We start from the raw sequence: 17,968 nt of genomic DNA on the forward strand, positions 1-17,968 counted from the left end.
AAAACACAGCCATCACTAGTCCATGGCAACTATGAAATCCTGCTTGGCAGACCTTATGGAGTTCCCTCAACTTAGGGCAGTGGTTCCAACCAGGAGCAATTTTGCAGCAGAGGACACATGGCAATGTTTGAAGACGTTTTTGGTTGTCACAACTGGGGAAGAGATAACCGTCATTTAGTGGGTAGAAGTCAGGGAGGCTGTTAACATCCTAAAATGCATAGGACAGTCATCCACAACAAAAACCTACCTGACCCAAAAGTCAATAGTGGCAATGCTAGGAAACCTGACCTGAGGATGAGGAGTCCTTGGGGAGGCCCTGATCCTATTCCCAGGTTCCCTGTGCCCTGTGGCTCCTAGTCCCTGCCTTCTTAGGTCTTTCTCTGTTTTCTGTCTTCCTTTGTGGCTACAATTGAATTGAGCATTGAGGAGTATACCCTCCCTGAGTACTGCACAGTTGTCACTCTTGAGATGGGCACTCAAGTGTCCTTTTATGTCTTGAAAAATCACAATTTCTTTTTTTCCCCCCTCAATTGTTAGTTTCTTGGACAGTTCAGCTCTTTCAAAAACATACCTATTTGATTCTAATCAGGTCCTTATGTCTGTACCTATACCCACAGTTCTTTACAAGACATATCTGCTTTTTTCTTTGCTTTATTATTCCCCAAACTCTCTTAATGGAGACTCTTTTGAACTTCTGTGGAAAGGCTTCACAGTTAATCTGCTCTCTGACAAGACTGAATTGTGATGGGCCTTTGCTATTCAAAGACTTTCTTAACATCATCTATTCCTGTTTGGGGTGTAAAAGAAATTGGATTTTCCAGTTCTTCTAAGTCATGAATTTTTGAACTATCTATTTATTCCCTTTCATTTCTGTTTAATTCCTTCCTGATTTCACCTCCTCTTGTAATTCCTTGCCAAACATAGCCAAATAATTTACAGCACACATTACTAAGCTTCTTCCTTTCAGTGTTTCCCAGGAGAACCAAAACTCCATTAGTCACAGGGAAAAAAAATTTACTAAGTTTTTTTTTTCCTTTTTATAACATGAATTAAATTTCCTAGCCTTGAATGTTGACTTTCATACCTTTGCCACCCATCTGCTAAGTCAATGTGATATATAGTAGGTTTTTTCTGTGGTAGTACCCAACTCCTAATACCACTTTCTGTATTACCCAGAGGATGCCATAGACCATGTTATGGCAACATTTTCAGAACCTAGTGGGTTAACAAAATACCTTCTGGTTTTTTCTTCACAAAGCCTGCTGTAAACTTGGGGGACTCTCTCCCTTCTGGCCACTCAGAGATCCTGATTCTTCAACTTATGGCTCTGCCTTCTCAAATTGCGGCTCTGAGTTTGCCAGGAGAGAAGCCAAGAGACACGAGAACCAGGAAGAAGCTTCAAATGCCTCATGCTGGACATGGCACATATCACTTCTGATAATATTTCATTGGTAAAAGCTGGTAATATGGCGTCATCTGTTGATCACTAGGGCTGAGAAGTGTAATTCCCTATGTGCCCCAGAAGAGGGAACATGAAATTGGACTTGATGATCACTGAGTTTTGTCTCTGCTTTGCTGAGAACTTGAAGGATTGGAAGGAGTCAAATCAGATCCAGATGAGTGGGGTGGGACATGTGGAGTATTCTAAGCAGAGGAGATCGTGTGAAAGCCTGGAGGCTAGAAAGAATGAATCATTTGGGGAATTGACAGAAATGTCCTGTGGTTGAACTTTTGTGAGGGCAATATGGGATGAAGGAGGCAGAAGGGAGTAAAGAAGAACCAGTTTGGGGCTGCCATCACTGGAAGCCTTGTAAACCATATTAAGGGGAAGGACTTGGTTCCATGACAAAGTGATTGTAAGGAAGGGAGTGATAATTTCAGAGATACTTATTAGAAAATCAAAGTCCAGAATGAATTGGAGTGGGTAAGACCTGAGATGTGGTCCACTTAAGACATTCTTGCAGCAGTCCAGGCAAGAGATTACCTGAAGTTGAGTAGTCTCAGACAGGATGTGTCACACAGATACATTTGAGAGAGTCATAGGAGGTGGAGTCAACAGGGGTTGTTGGTTAATTAGCTATAAACAGGAGGAGAAGTCCGGGATAAAACACAGGATTCTGATCGGACTATGGCATCATTCACTGATGGGGAACAGAGGCAGAAGCCCCAGCACTCAGACACAGATACCCCAGCCTGTCATGTTTCATAGTGGAAACCTGGTCTGATGTTGACTGCTGAAAGACTTGAAAATTACATTAGCCCACTTGAGCATCAAGAGGAGGCAAAGCCTTCTTTCAATCTAGCTTTTGTTTCTTTTGTATTTTATTTTTTCTTGGGTTGGGGGCTGCTGGAGAGAAAAAAAACCAACCAGGCTGCCCTTCAATATCAACTCTCTCCTAACAAGAAGCTGAATGCTCACTAATAGCCCTGTGTTAGAAGAGCCACTTCGGAAAACAGCTTAGTATTACCTACAAAAGTTAAATATATACTGTGATGGTTAATTTTATGTGCCAATTTGGCTGGGCCATGGTACCCAGATATGTGGTCAAACATTACTGTGGATGTTTCTGTGAAGCCGTTTTTGGAAGAGATTTCCATTTAAATCAGGGGCTTTGAGTAAAGCAGATTGACTTCTATAATGTGGGTAGGCCTCATCCAGTCAGTGAAAGGCCTAAGTGGACTAAAAGACATCTCCCTCAAGATCTCCCCCAAGTAAGAGGGAATTCTGCAGCTAATGGCTTTTGGACTTGAATGAAACATCTGCTTATTAACTCAGTCTTTAGTCTAGGGGAACGCCTTGCAGATTTTGGACTTGTCAGCCTCCATGATCATGTGAGCCAGTCCTTTAAAATCTTTCAATAGATAGATGAAAGATAGTCTATCTATATATATTGATTTATATATGTGTATAAATATCCTATTGGTTCTATTTCTCTGGAAAGCCCATATTAATACATATACTAACCATGCAAACTCTACCTTGGATAAAGTCAAGCAGATGAGTACCATTCTTGTATACATATAAGAATGTTAATAGTAACATTGTTTACAGTTGTTCCAAACTATAACTGCATAAATGTACAATAGTAGGACATATAGACAGATTGTGCTATGGGCATGCAATGGAATAAAATACAGTGAATGAAAGGAATGATGAAATCACACACAAAAACATGAAAGAATCTCAACATAATATTTAATGGAAAGAAAGCAAGACACAGAAAACTAGATATAATAAACTTCTGTATAAATTTCAAAAACAAAAAACAAGTGAATTATGATTTTAAGGATGCACACTTAAGTGGTAGTACTATAAAGTAAATAAAAAGGAAGGAATTTTACCAAAAAATTTGCTACGAGTAGTTATTTTCGGAGGCTATGGAAAGAAACCTATAGGAGACTTCTGAGTCCTGGCAATGTTGTATTTCTTGTCTTGGGTCGCAGTTATGTGAGTCTTCACTTGTAATTATTTAATTACTACTGATTTATGTTTAAGGTTCTTTTATGTATTTTTTCCCCCAATGTCGACAAGTTTTTTTGAAAGAAACCTACTTATGGGGGCACCTGGGTGGCTCAGAAGGTTAAAATCTTTGCCTTCAGCTCAGGTCATGATCCCAGGGTCCTGGAATAGAGTCCCACATCGGGCTCTCTGCTCAGCAGGGAGCCTGCTTCCCTCCTCTCTCTCTGCCTGCCTTTCCGTCTGCTTGTGATCTCTCTGTCAAATAAATAAATTTTAAAAAAAGAAACCTACTTATGTTACTTTTCTGAAATACCCTCCAATTCTTTTTCAATCAGAGGGTATTTATCCTGACTGTCAAGAGCAGATTAGTTGTGCCCATCCTCCTCCCTGCTCCTGCTAATAGGGGTGGGGCCTTGTCACTCTTATCACCTAAAAGGATTAAAAACCTCAACATGACCTCAAATTGCTGGGCCATATTCACTTCAATTTCTACCACTACAGCCTGAAGCAGAGCTTCTGTGCCTTTAGGCTTTCCCTTCTGCTCCTTTGCTCATTCTAATTAACACTGACAGCATCTTAAAAAGGCCTCGAGACTTTAATACAATCTGAGTGTCCACAATCGCAAGTCACTGTTTGGCCTCTGTTGTCACAGGTTCCAAATAGGCCTGCTTTGACCAGTCTCCCAATTACCGGCCTTTCTTTGCTGTTTTTTGTGATTATCGCTTTTGGTATATCTCCAGTTGGTAGGTGGTTTTGCCTGCATTTTGGTACAATGTTAAACACCCATGAGTTGTCTTAATAGTCACAACAAAGGAGGCTCCATTAATCTTGAGGTTATGTATGACCTCTGGTACAGAAAACACTGACTTTCTAGAATTTTTCTTTTTTTTTCCCTTCCTCTGGGACCTGCCACTAGGATGCCATTTCAGTAGCCACAATTGAAGACACAATTTTAAAATCTCCTTCTTCATGAACTAGGCAATGCAGAGTCCCAAGCATGAATTTTTGGGGTACTATTTGCTTCTTCCTTGAATCTTGACTGCTACTCCTTTTGCCTGTCACAAAGGTTCATTCCAAGAGATTCTGCCCAGAGAAATAGAGCTGGACAGGAGATTTGGATCAATCCAAACTTAATTGCTATCATGAGCTTTCACAGGAAAGACTCCACTAAAACATATATATGTATACTCCACTTAAATAAATAAATAAACACACACACATACACACACACACACACACACGTGTAACAAATTGGTTTTATGCTGATTTACCCATAGTTTCTAGGACCTCTCTTCATTTGACACTTCTCACGCCTAAAGGAATTCATGCAAATTTGTGAATTTCTCACTCTGTGCTGGCTATACTTAGCCATAAAGTGTTTGGTCTAAGCCATAAATAGTGTTTGTGCCCATGAGATTAACTAACTTCAACAAACTGTTCTCTTTCTCAGGTAGGATTGGCCTAACTGTTGGGAATTGGCACATATTTTCAGGCATAACTCTCCCAATAGTTGGGTAGTCATGATGCAGATACTCTCCTGACAGTTTTCTGTTTTCTGGGTAATGACTATTATATTATACTGATGGACATTATTTCAGAATTCATCAATAACCTTGGGCTAGATCCTCCAAAATATAACCTCTGTTTACAGAGGCTCTATTTAAATGTGGGGTTGCATTGACTCCAATAAACCTAGTGGCCGTGGTTCTTGGCCCCACCCATTATTAAAAGAATCCATTATTAAAAGAACCACAGGCCCCTCCAAACACTCTTCCAATTATTTCTAGAAATTTCCAGAGACTCTTTCATGGGGGCGTATTAACAAAAGCTGCTGGACTGCAGTTCAAGATGGCGGCCACACAGGAAGACTCTGAACTCACCTCCTCCACAGAATACACCAATGATACCTATTAATAGACCAGTTCCTCCTAAAAAGAATTGATGGTTGAACAACCAAAGCCAGAACGGGGAGACAACAGCAAGAGAGAGGGAGACATGGTAAGAAAGGGACGCTGGGAGAGGGAGCGGCCCTGGGGAGGGGTAGTGCTGAGGAGCCCCTCACAGAGCCGTGGGGCCTTGCGCGCTGGGGGGGAAAAAAGCCGCGGTTTTTAAGAGCAACTAATATGTAAAAGAGACAACGCTAGAACTCTGGGCAGAGCTCTGAGAAAGCTCTCCAGGTCAGAGGGGTGGGAGGACGCCGCGGTTTGTGTTCCCAACCCTACCTTAAAGTCTGGAGCGGAGCACGGTGGACGCCATGACAGGCACGTCGGGTCGTCCCAGGGAGCTTGCTGCCTCGTCCGCCCAGGGTCGGCCAGTGCGTACCAGCCAAGGCGCGCTGGTGCACAGAAAAAAAAAAAAAAAAAAAAAAAAAAAAGCCGTGGTCTAAAAGGGCCGAGGAACTGTGGGGATGCTCCTCACCCCCTCGAAGGTCCAGACCCTAGTAGGTCTGGCTGCCACAGGGGGCGGGATCCCGCGCCGCAAGTAGTGTGTCCTGATACCGTAACTGGCAGGTCAGCTCATCACAGAAAGCTCGTCGCCTCAGCAGGCCCACGGTCTGCGGCCTACACCAGCCCTAGCCTGGCTGGGACACGGAAAAAAAGCTTCGGTTTGAAACGGCTGAGAACTGTGGGAACACTCCCCACTCTCTACCACCAAAATCACAGACCAGAACAGGGTCTCGATCCTAAGGGGCCAGTTCAGATGCCATAATTTGTGGGTCCTGCTGCCATTACTGGCAGGTCTGGGGGGGGTCACAGGGAGCTTGTGACCTCAGTAAGCCCAGGGTTCTGAAGCGCACACCAGACCCATTTGTGCTGGGACAAAAAAAGGCACAGTTTAAAAGAGCCAAGGAATTGCGGGGCCTTTCTCTCCCCTTCCCCTGAACAAATAATAATAATAATAAATAATTGAATTTAAATAAAAAACTAACTAAAAAAAAATTCAAAGTTTACAGAAGACAAGTAAAACACAAACAAACCTATAAGACCTAGACCAGAGTGGGTTGTGGCTCATGGTGAGCTTGTGATCTCAATGAGCTCAAGGTGCACAGGCTCATATCCCAGGCCCTGTGGTACTGAGGCACAGAAATCATGCCAGGGTTTTGTGGGATTTTTTTGTTTTGTTTTTTTGTTTTTAACTGTTTAAAATTTTTGTATTCTTTAGTTTTTTTTCTTTTTATTTTTGGTTTTGTTCTTTTTTTCTTTTCCTTTACTTAATTCACTTTTATTATTATTATTATTATTATTGTTGTTGTTGTTGTTTTCTTTATTCTTTCTGTAAAATACCATTGTTTAAAAGAGTAACTAGCATATATAACTACAGTTCCAACCAATTAGCAAAAGTCACCAAGCACACACAGTCTGCACAGGGAACAGCATACACAAGACCACATCTTCACCTTCAGAAGTAGCCATTTCACCTAATCCATAGGAACAAACACAGAAAGTCAAGCAAAATGGATAGACAGAAGATGATGCTCCAAAAGAAAGAACAAGAAAAAACCTCAAAAAGGACTAAATGAAGCAGAAATAAGCAGTATGCCTGATAAGTAATTTAAAGTAATGATTGTAAATATGTTCACAGGATTGGAGAAATGAATGGAAGAACCCAGTGAGACCTTCAATAAAGAGATAGAAAATACTAAAAAGAACCAAGCAAAGTTGAAGAATACAATAATTGAAAGAAAGAAACATGCCAGAGGGAATCAACATTAGATTAGAGGATGCAGAAGAATGTATCAGCAATCTGGAAGTGATGATTTTCAAACTCACATCACATGCCCCTTATGTGATGCATTAAGGACAAATTATCATTTATGTAGTATTCCTTCCAAAAACGCAAAAATTCATGAATTTAATCATGAAAAAACATCAAACAAGCTAAAACTGAGGATATTCTAGTAAAGAAATGTTATGTAATCCTAAAATGTTCATATCATAAAACAAAAGGACTGAGGAACTGTTACAGATCAGGAGCCCTAAAACGCATGACAATGAAATAAAATGTGTGATTTTGGATCAGATACTGAAGCAGAAAATGTTGCTCTAAAGGGCATTACTGGGATACATGGTGCAATTGGGATATTGACTGTGCATTAGGTGATAATATTTTATCAATCTTAAATTTCACAAATACAGTAACTGCATTGTGGTTATGTGAGATAATATGCTGCTTAAGAAATACATAGTGAATATTAAGGAGAAATAGGGAGTGATACAGGCAACTTGCTCTCGGGTGGTTCAGAAAAAATATGTATGCATATATATTCAATTAAAGCAAGAATAAGGCAATTGTGGTAAAATGTTAATAATGGTGGAATCTAGAAAAAGGGTCTATGGGGCTCTTTGTACTATTCTTGCAATTTTTCTTTTAAGTTTGAAATTATGTTTTTAAAAAGTTAAACTATTGCTTTGCATAAAAAGGAATATATTATTTTATTGTCTTGTACACTTACTGCTATATTTTAATATGACAAAGCTTTCTTAGGTATTATATTAGAAGTGTGTTCTTTTGAGTTTTACTTTTTAATTCCAAGAAACTTCTGTCTGTATGTACTCTCCAATTGCAGGGAAACCTTTATTTATAAAAACAAAGCTAAGAAAAAGAAAAAGAAAAAAAAAACTGAAGCTAAGAATGTATGATAAGTAAGGAACAGTAAAAATAGTGATGTGATCAGGCCTCTGGAACTCAGAGCATCCATTGTACAATTCATGGTTCAAGAGCATTTCCAGAACTACAGTATCTACTTCCTCTTAGTGGACTGTGGCCTTGATCTCTTGCCTGAAAATGATGCTATTGCAATTTTTGGACTTAGGGTTTTTTTTTTTTTTTTAAGATTTTATTTATTTATTTGACAGAGAGAGAGAGATCACACATAGGCAGAGAGGCAGGCAGAGAGAGAGGGGGGAAGCAGGCTCCCTGCTGAGTAGAGAGCCCAATTCGGGGCTCGATCCCAGGGCCCTGAGACCAGACCTGGGCAGAAGGCAGGGGTTAACCCACTGAGCCACCCAGGTGCCCTTTTTTTTTTTTTTTTTTAACCTTTGATTCCCTCTGCTACCTCTTTTTCTGTTGTGTGCCTTGCATTCAAAATATCTCAAAGGAAGATATGATTGGGTTACTTAGTCACCATCTAATATTGAACACTGCAATTGGGTGGGGTTCTTTCATCAGTCCATCTCATAAGCAGTTGTACTCCCTTAGGTAAAGCTTAGGATCCCGGTTTGACATACAACAGAACCAACCAAACTGAAGATTCTTAGCAAGCCTTAGCAACTCAGATTGTATTCTGTGTTATAGCAATGTTCTTGGTCCAATGGGCAGTGGTCAATGTATCATGTTTGTAGAACACGAAGAAAATAAACCTATGGAAAAAGAAAATAAGAACAAAGAAAACACTGTCTTTGAATGATATATTGGACCAGATGGACATTACGAATATATACAGAAAATTCCATCCAAAAACAACAGAATAAACATTCTTTTCAAGTGAACATGGAATATTCTCCAGTATAGATCAGATATTAGGCCATAAAATAAGCCTCAGTAAATTTAAGAAAATTGAAATCTTACCACATATCTTTGCAGAACACAACAGTATGTAGCTAAAAAGAAAAGAAAATTGGAAAAAAAAACACAAACATCTGGAGACTAAACAACAATACTAAACAACAAATGGATTGATGAGGCAATCAAAGATAAAATTTAAAAATACATGGAGACAAATGAAAATGAAAATATGATAGTCCCAGGGTGCCTGGGTGGCTCAGTGGGTTAAGCCGCTGCCTTCGGCTCAGGTCATGATCTCAGCGTCCTGGGATCGAGTCCCGCATCGGGCTCGCTGCTCAGCAGGGAGCCTACTTCCTCCTCTCACTCTGCCTGCCTCTCTGCCTACTTGTGATCTCTCTCTATCAAATAAATAAATAAAATCTTAAAAAAAAAAAAAAGAAAAAGAAAATATGATAGTCCCAAATCTCTGGGATACAGTGAAAGCAGCTCTAAGTGGGAAATATATAACAACACAGGCCTACCTCAAGAAACAGGAAAAAAAATCAAACAATCTAACCTGATATCTAAAGGAACAATGAAATAAAGAACCAAGCCCAGGGTGAAGAAATGAAAGGAAAAAATAAAGATCAGAGTAAAAATAAGTGATACAGAGACAAAAAAAATCAATGAAACCAAGAGCCAGTTCTTTGAAATGATCAACAAAATTGACAAATCTTTAGCCAGACTCACCAAGAAAAAAAGGACCTAAATAAATAAATCAGAAATGAAAAAGAACAACTGACACCACAGAAATACAAGGAATTATAAGAGAATATTATTAAAAATTATATGCCAACAAACTGGACAACTTAGAAGAAACGAATAAATTTCGAGGAACATACAGTCACCCAAAACTGAACCAGGAAGGAATAGAAAATCTTAACAGACTGATTACAAGTACCAAAATTGAATTGGTAATTTAAAATCTATGAAAAAAAAGTAGGACCAGATGGGTTAACAACTGAACTCTGCCAGACATTTAAAGAAGAGTTAATACCTATTCTTTTCAAACTGTTCCAAAAAATAGAAGGAAAGCTACCAAATACATTCTATGAGGCCAGCGTTACCTTATTACCAAAAACACCACACACACACACACACACACACAAAATAGAGGGCAATATTCCTGATGAACTTCAATGCAAAAATCCTTAATAAGATATTAACAAACCTAATCCAACAATACCTTAAAAAGATCATTCACCACAATCAGGTGAGATTTATTCCTGGATTGCAAAGATGGTTCAGTTTTTACAAATCAATCAGTGACAGAACACATCAAACCACATCAACAAAATGAAGGACAAAAATCTTATGATCATCTCAATTGATTCAGAAAAAGCATTTGACAAGATTCAACATCAATTTGTGATACAAACTCTGAACAAAGTTGGTTTAAAGGGAACAAAGCTCAATGTGATAAAGGCCATATATATATTTTTTAAGATTTTATTTATTTATTTGACAGAGATCACAAGTAGGTAGAGAGGCAGGCAGAGAGAGAAGAGGAACCTGCTGAGCAGAGAGCCCGAAGTGGGGCTCGATCCCAGAACCCTGGGACCATGACCCGAGCCAAAGGCAGAGGCTTTAACCCACTGAGCCACCCAGGCACCCCAATAAAGGCCATATTTGAAAAACTCACAGCTAACACCTATTCAATGGGGAAAAACTGAGTATTCTCCCTTAGGTCAAGAATAAGACAAAAGATGTCCACTCACCACTTTTATTCAACATAGTACTGAAGTTTAGTCATAGCAATTAGTTAACATAAAGAAATAAAAGCCATCCAAATTGGTAAAGAAGTAGAACTTTCACTATTTGCAGATTACATGATACTATATATAGACAACCCTAAAGACCACCAAAAAACTACTAGAACTGATAAATGAATTTAGTAATGTCACAGGATATAAAATCAACATATAAGAAACCATTACATTTCTATACACTAAAAATGGAGTAGCAGAAGGAGAAATTAAGAAAATGATACCATTTACAATTATATTGAAAAGAATAAATACCTAGGAATAAACCTAACCAAAGAGGTGAAAGACCTGCATTCTAAAAATTATAAAATACTAATGAAAGAAATTGAAGATGATATAAATAAGTGGAAAAATATTCCATGCTCATGGGTTGGAAGAACAAATATTGTTAAAATGTCCATATCACCCAAGGCAATTTACAGATTGAATGTAACCCTTTTCAGAATGCCAACATTTTTCACAAAGCTAGAGCAAATAATACTAAAATTTGTATGGAGCCAAAGAAGACCGAAATAACCAAGCAATGTTTAAAAAAGAAGAACAAAGCTGGAGGTATCACAATTCCAGATTTCAAGCTATACTACAAAGCTGTAATAATCAAAACAATGTGGAACTGGCACAAAAATAGATGCATAGATTGATAGAACAGAATAGACACCCCAGAAATAAACCCATGCTTATATGGTCAATTAAACTATGACAAAGGAGGCAGGAATATACAATGGGGGGAAGATAGTGTTTTCAATAAATGATGCTGGGAAAACTGACAGAAATATGTAAAAGAATGAAACTGGACTACTTTCTAACACTATACTCAAAAATAAACTCAAAATGGATTAAAGACCATTTTGTGACCTGAATGGTCACAATATGAGAACTGAAACCATAAAAATTCTAAAAGAGAACACAGGCAGTAATTTCTTTGACATCTGTCACAGGAAAATTTTTCTAGATATGTCTCCAAGTACAGTGACAACAAAGGCAAAAATAAACTATTGGAACTACATCAAAATGAAAAGCTTCTGTACAGCAAAAGAAAACAAAAAGACAACCTATCAAATGGGCAAAGATACCACTGCAAATGATATATCCAATGAAGGGTTAATATCCAAAATAAGTGAAGAACTTATACAACTCAATACCAACCAATCTGATTTAAAAATGGGCAGTCATTTTTCCAAAGAAGAAATGCAGATGGCCAGCAGACATATGGAAAGTTGCTCACCATTACTAACCATCAGGGAAATGCAAATCAAAACTACAATGAGATATTACCTTACCTGTCAGAATGGCTAAAATCAACAACAAAAGAAACAACAGGTATTAGTGAGGATGTAGAAAAAAGGAATACTGTGCACTCTTGGTGGGAATGTAAATTGGTACAGCTACTGTGAAAAACAGCTTCGAGGTTCCTCAAAACATTAAAAGTAGAAATAGCACATGATCCAATAATTGTGCTATTGGGTATTTACCCAGAGAATATGAAAACACTAACTCAAAAAGATGTATGCACTCCTGTGTTTGTTGAAGCATTATTATAATAGCTAAGACATGGAAACAACCTAAGTCCATCAATAGATGAATGGATAAGGAAAATGTAGTAGACACACACACATACACACACACACACACACACACACACACCACACACACAGAGAAAATATGACACAGCCATTAAAAGGACGAGATCATTCCATCTGAGACAATATGGATGGATCTAGAGAGTATGATGCTAAATGAAATAAGTCAGACTGAGGAAGACAAATACCATATGATAGTATTTTATAAGTGGAATCTTAGAAAACCAAATAAATAAACAAAAAACAAAATCAGAACTATAAATACAGAGAACAAACTGATGGTTGCCAGAAGGGAAGAAAGTGGGAGATTGGGCAAAATGGGTGAAGTGGAAAGGGAAAAAATCCTGTCAGCTACCACATAGTTCTTGCCTCTTCTTAGCTCCTGCTCTAGCTCTCTTTCATGAGCCTCCCATCATCCTTTTATTTGGGCTGCCCACCAGTGAGCAGCCAGCCTCCAGGGTCTCTAACTCCAACAGGCCTCATCGAAGTCAGTATGAGTAGAAGTTAGGGTGTTGCCCATGCCCCTTTTGAATGACTCTTTGTACCTCAGTGCCTCACAGTGTTTCAGTGAAATAGTTCATCCCATTTTGTTTGCAGCTACTCTTCTCTCAGGACACACACATAAGCCTTCACAGAAGTAATTTCCATTCTTCCCCAATGATGCCTTCTATTCCGTCATTTACATGCCTCCAGGAGTTCTAAAATCAGCCTTTTTGACATAAGACTTACATTTTACTTTAAAAGTTTTTCTGCATTAAGATGCTTCTTCGTAAGTAGAAGAAATTGAAAGACCATGGCAATAATAGAAAGAAGTAGAAAAATCTTTAAGAACCATGTAATCCTTCCCGAAAGAAATGTATTAATCTTGTCTGGCCATTTGAAAGTTTGAGTTCTGGCTTGAGAGTGATTCTTAGTGAATAATTTTAAAAGACTGACAAGTCTTAATCATCATATTCTCTTTAGATATAAAAGTACTCTAGCATAGAACTGTATTCTGGAGGATAAAGGGCAAGAAACTCGTGGTAATTGGAGGGCACAGAAAGTAAGTCTCTGGTGAAAGATAAAAGTGATATAGGAATAGAAAAAAAAAGATGATGCTGCCAGTGTTTATAAAATAAATTCTATTGGCCATTATTGAAGAGTGTGTTGTCAGAGGGAAAGTAGACTAAAGAGGCACAAACTATGGGAATTTCTGGAAAGTGAGAAGTGAGTAAAGAAACTGAAGTCTAGACTGCCTGTGGAGTGGAACAGTTACAGTTCTCCAGGTCAGCAGTGGTAGGAACAAGGGCTGAGCACACAAAGCCCCTGTGGGCTTGCCTGTCACCTGTGGTAGGGTAGGTACAGCGGATAAGTTGAAACTAGTGTAACTTTGGCTTTCTAGGTCTGCAAGTCTGCAGACCTAGGAGACAGAAAATCTTCTAGTACTTAGGTTATCAGAAAACCACATGGCCTGCCATGGGCTACAAGCAGGTTTCTTAGTGAGGATGCATCACCCTCCATACTCACGAGGAATACATAGGAACTTTTGAGTCCCTTCTCTTTCTAACTTCACAGTTATTCTCTTTATACCAGTTTCTGCTTCATGAAAACCCTACTTTGGGCCAAAATCTCATGGAATATGCATTTGCCTCAGCAATGGCTGACACTGTGACATTCAGAATAGTTTCCAAAGTAACAATCATCACTAATGCCTCTTGGTCACTATAGAAATATAGAGCTTTTGTTGCTGCTTAACAGAAGGTTAGAGTCTGAAGTTATCTTGGAGATCAGCTTCTCCCATGTGATAACTTGTAGTTTATAGTTTATTAAGTCAACAGTTATTTATTGATGATCCCCCGTCCTAGATGCTGAAGCTACAGAGATGAACAAGACAGAAGTGACTCTTCCACTGATGGTATTTACAGATGGACAGACAGGGGCAAAGTCAAGTGTGATGGAATCCCATCAGAGCAACCCCTATCCTTGCCCTGAGGGATCAGGAAATCTTTCTAGAGCCAATGACAGATGAGCTGGGACCTGAAAAATGAGAAGGAGCAGCCAGGCAAACTGAGGGCAGGAAACTGAGTCTCAAGAAATTAAGGGAAGAGCTAAGATTACAACATGATGAGATAAATGTTTTGGTACCTTCAAGCAGAGAGAATTTATGATGTGTGTGAAGGTAACATTTCACTCTGGCTATGGTCAGGAAGGGGAATCAGGTGACTCTGGAGCTGAATTCAGATGAAAATTAGACAATCACCTGTAAAGGGTCTGAGGAGAGCAGTCCAGGTAGAAGTGGCAGCCTATTTGGAAGGCTCAGAAACACCCAATCCCTTGGCAATGTCAATTATGAGACATTCAATATGATTGGAGCAGGTGTGTGGGAAAGGGAAGGAGATCAGGAAATGACACTGGAGAAGCAGGCAGAAGCCACATTATCGAGGGATTTGCAGTAGGTTATGTTAAAAAGTTAAAAATTATCCTTAAGACAATGGGAGTTGGTGGATGACCTAATTTGAGACAAACCAGATTTATATCCTTGAAGAACACTTTATCAATAATATGGAGAATGTGTGGGGGAAGGGTTAGATTAAGGCAGGAGATGAGAGAAAAAGTCATCAAACAAATCCTTGTGTTTGTGGTTAAGTAAAGTAGTCTGAATGAAGGGAGGTGGAGGATTTTGAGAAATACTTAGGAGTGAAATTAAGGTTCTGATTTGCCTTAAATCCTCATGGCTTTAGCAGTGAGAGTCCCAAATGCTAGAACCGCTCAGTCCTGGGAAAACTAGGATGGTTAATCATTCCCCATGAAATTAACCCTGTAGGGAGGGGGATAGGTAGAAGGAAAAGTCAAAGGTGACTTTTTTTCCCACAGGACATCAATCACAAGGAAATTTATGCAGCATTAGCCTGAGGTTATGATTTCTCAGGAATTATTCTTTTCCCAGAATGGTTCAGAGCAGGTGGCCTGCTTCATGCTCATTCAGAGACATGGCAACCTCTTCCTAACTTCATAAGAGGTTCCTGCTTCCGTTTAGAACCTTGACTTTAGACCTTACATAAAAAATTTGTTTCCACAGGATTCCCTATTCCTCTCTTGGCTCTTTGGTTTCAATGTTAGCTCAGCACAATGGTTTTAGGGTTTTAGGGTTGGGCATCTTGGCCAATAGTGGCACCATTTATTAAGATAGGGAAATGGAGAGAAAAGTTGCAGAGTTGGGATCTGGGGAATATAAAAAAGTAATTTTGAAATGCTGGCTTTAGATGATTATGCTATATATCCATTGGAGATTTATAATTGGTAGAGCATGGTTCTAGATCTTAGCCATTAGAGCCATGTTGCAAATAAAGACTTGGTAGTCAGCCACAGATAAATAGTATTTGAAAAGACTTCTGGTCAATATGGCAAACAAAACAGACACAGGAAAACCTCTGTACTCACCCATCTGTCTATCTGCTAGATAGCTGAAATTGAAATAAATTTAAACACATAGTCAATCTTTAAAATAAGAAATGTAAAATAGGAAAGGTAAATTTTTAGGGATCAGATGAAGAGAAAATCCTCAACCATTGTGCTGAGCTAACATTTAAACCAAAGAGCCAAGAGAGGAATAGGGAATCCTGTGGAGACAAATTTTTTATGTAAGGTCTAAAGTCAAGGTTCTAAACTGAAGCAGGAACCTCTTATGAAGTTAGGAAGAGGTTGCCATGTCTCTGAATGAGTATGAAGCAGGCCACCTCCTCTGAACCATTCTGGGAAAAGAGTAATTCCTGAGAAATCATAACCTCAGGCTAATGCTGCATAAATTTCCTTGTGATTGATGTCCTGTGGAAAACATTCCTCCTGAAAAAACAAAGCACATGGGGCAACCATGTAAGGGTAGACAGTCCCTACCATGAGAGATTCAGGAAGCACAAAAAATGATAGAATTCACAGATAATCAAGCATTCTGGAAGAAACTTTAACATAAAGTTGGTTTTTGTTTTCTTTTTTTTTTTTTTTTTTAGAAATTTACAGATATAAGAGGAGAAATAAAATAAGACTATGGAAGGTCATTATGAATAAAGAACAAGTAGACAAGATATTCAGAATAAAAGATATTTGAAATAAAAAAAATCTGAGTAAGTTAGTTAAACATAAGACTAGATAATTAGAGAATTATCAAACAACTATCTGAAGAAATGACTGAGAATGTAGCACAGAGGGATAAAGAAATGGAAAATATGGAACAGAAATAAGATATTTAGAGCTTAATGAGAAGTTTCAATATACATCTAAAGGGAATTCAAAGAGGGGCTAAAGAGGATAAAGGAAAAAGAATTCTGAAAGGAATAGTAGTGAACAATTTTCCAATATTAAAAAATCGTGCAAGTCTTTAGAGAAAAATGATATGCCACATCCTCAGCAGGAGAAGTCTGACAAATCTATACTTAGACAACTTGCAATAAAATTGCAGACATAATGGATATTAAGAAAGCCTTAAAAGCTACCAAAGAGAAAACACAGATTATTTTAATAAATAAATGATGGATTGACAGCAGATTTCTCATCAACAAAAGATGCCAGAGACCAAGAAAAGACTTCTTTCCAGTGCTGGGAGGGGGGGGGGCGAGGGAGAAAACCCAGAAATCTATATCAGATTAAATGATCACTCAAGAGGAAGGGCTGAATAAGAATATTTTCATAATGAACTTTATTGCCCACAGGCACATCCTCAAGTAATTTCACCTTGGTAAAAAGTAAATTGAACTCAGGGAAAGTAGAAAGAAGAGTAATAGTTGAAAAAAGACATTTATAAAATGCGGTGGTAAATCTAATAATGATTGACTAGAAAATATTTTTTAAAAACTGTGTTTAAAAACAAGGTGAAATTCTATTTTCAACAATAATGTGGACTGTGGGAAAAAGTTTCTTATAGGTTGTTGAAATGTTGTAAGGTACTTATGCAGGAGAGTGGTAGGTAGGTTTATTGACTAATTTTGGACTAATTGACTATATTTGACTAATAATACACTTTAAACTTTAAGGATGGAGTGGAAGCAACCTAAGTGTCCATTGATAGATCAACACACACAATGGAGTATTACACAGCCACAAAAAGATGAGATCCTGCCATTTGTGACAATGCGAATGGAACTACAGAATATTATGCTAACTGAAGTAAATCAGACTGAGAAAGACAAATACCGCATGATTTCATTCATATGTGATAAATATAAAAACCAAAACAAATAAGTAAACAAAAGCAGAGTCAGAACTCTAAATACAGAGAAAAAAACTGATGGTTATCAGAGGGGAGTGAGATGGATGACGGGCAAAATGGGTGAAGGGGACTGGGTGATACAGGCTTCCAGTTATGGAATGAGTAAATCATAGGAATAGAAGGCACATATATTGGGAATATAGTCAATGATATTGTAACAGTGTTGTATGGTGATAGATGTTAGCCATACTTCTTGTGGCCATAGCATAATATAGAAAGAAGTTGAATCACTATATTGTATACCTCAAACTAGAAACTAATGTAACATTGTGTATCAAATATACTCAAATAAAATTTTTTAAAAAAGAGATTAACATAAGGTTTAAGGATGGCAACAAAAAGAATATAAACAAAAATAATTTCCATAACAGTAAAG

At 38.3% G+C, this 17,968-nt stretch overlaps 1 protein-coding gene across 1 annotated transcript in view; it reads right to left on the bottom strand.

Annotated features, from left to right (window-relative positions):
* Positions 1-6,191, bottom strand: part of TACR1 (tachykinin receptor 1) — a 170,047-nt gene extending 163,856 nt beyond the window's left edge. The window contains exon 1 of the mRNA XM_059188171.1: positions 5,683-6,191. The gene's annotated coding sequence lies outside the window, so the exon portion shown is untranslated. The remainder of the gene's footprint in view (positions 1-5,682) is intronic.
* Positions 6,192-17,968: the final 11,777 nt, after the last annotated feature.

The sequence above is a fragment of the Mustela lutreola genome, chromosome 9, assembly GCF_030435805.1.
Source record: "Mustela lutreola isolate mMusLut2 chromosome 9, mMusLut2.pri, whole genome shotgun sequence".
NCBI classification, from domain to species: domain Eukaryota; kingdom Metazoa; phylum Chordata; class Mammalia; order Carnivora; family Mustelidae; genus Mustela; species Mustela lutreola.